A 1,381-nucleotide genomic window follows, 5' to 3' on the forward strand; every position below is an offset into this window, starting at 1 on the left:
TCCCCCCGGGGCTGGAGGAGGGGGTGGGAAGCTCTGTTCCTCTTTCCCAGGCGAATTCCGCTAAGCTTAGCTGGGGGGCGAGGAGAGGGCCCCCATCCCTGGGGCAGAAAATGGAATTTGCGGTGTAGGGTGGTGCAGGCTGCGCACCAGGCGTACCTGACCCACCAGACACCCAGCGCCGTGCGCAGGCCGGGACGCTGTCGGCAGGGCTGACTCGCCGGCTGCCCCCCCAGACACCCCCAAACAGCCACCGCCTGAACGAACCCGCCTGTGTTGCCTGCTGCTGGAAAGAAGTCAAATTTAAAACTTCCTCCCTGTCGAAAACTAAACACGCAGGGGCAAAAAAAGGCCTGAAAGGTTCCAGAGGTGGTGGGGTTGAAATGTGCCGGCGGCGCTGGGCACTGCCGGTTGCCTGACGGGAGGGCTGGAGCGGGTGACCCTGAGTCACGGCTGGCGGTGGCACTTTGGTTTCGCTCGGGTTATGGCACACCGAGAAAGGCACGCCGAGGGAGGAGCGGGTATGTGCTCCTTCGTGGGAGGGAGGAGCTGGTTTAATGTCACCAAGTGAGTAACTGCGGAATTTGTTTCAAAATAAACTGCTCTGAAATGCTCTTTCGGTCTAATCGGTGATGTCACGGTTTGGCTGGTTGGGCTGGTCTCTGACCTGAAGTATACTTGAATGAACAACCTAAAAGTGTTTTCCTGTTGGGCAAATTGCCTAACCCGTTGCTCAGTGCAATACACTCATTGCTGCTGAAGAGGACCTGGGTTTTAAAGCCAAGAAATAGAACTACAAGCGGCAATTTTAGCGTTACTGGTAGCTACCTTAGCAGATGTATAGGCACAACTGTTACCTTTCTGTAGCCGGCATGTGATGTTTATAGGATAGGGTAACAAATACATCAACAGGCTTCCTAATGTCTTCAGGTTGCTGTCAGAGCTCTAAGATGCGTGGCTGGACTTTAAAGGAAAAAAAAAAACCAGTTCTGGAATAATTTATATAATTGAAATATTAAAGAAACCTCAAGTACCTCATAACATTTAGCTTTATGTGCCTCCACTTAACTGTTAAGCATCTTCATATTTGCTGCATCTTGCTCTGGGGACATCTGAAGGCGACGTGAAAGAAGCCTACAAAGCTTTGTACTTCTGTTTTGTCTGAGAGAGACTGATATTATTTGGAAGCTGTCGTCAATGGTATTTTAAGAGTATGGGTTTTTAATTGTTATTTTTACACCACAGACTTTATCCTCTGTCAGTAACGGTTTAATGTGATCATTCTAAGTGACTATGAAGGCTTGTTCTACTGTATTCTCAGAGCGTGCAGCTTAAGCAGGACTTGAACTTTTTAAAATGAAAAGTTATTCTTGCTGGCTTAAAT

General features: G+C 48.9%; 1 protein-coding gene across 1 annotated transcript in view; it reads left to right on the plus strand.

Moving 5' to 3' along the window:
* CHMP1B (charged multivesicular body protein 1B) overlaps positions 1 to 1,381 on the plus strand; it is an 18,626-nt gene that overhangs the window by 7,503 nt on the left and 9,742 nt on the right. The window lies entirely within an intron of this gene.

The sequence above is a fragment of the Egretta garzetta genome, unplaced genomic scaffold (assembly GCF_000687185.1).
Source record: "Egretta garzetta isolate BGI_Z169 unplaced genomic scaffold, ASM68718v1 scaffold402, whole genome shotgun sequence".
In the NCBI taxonomy this organism is placed as follows: Eukaryota; Metazoa; Chordata; class Aves; order Pelecaniformes; family Ardeidae; genus Egretta; species Egretta garzetta.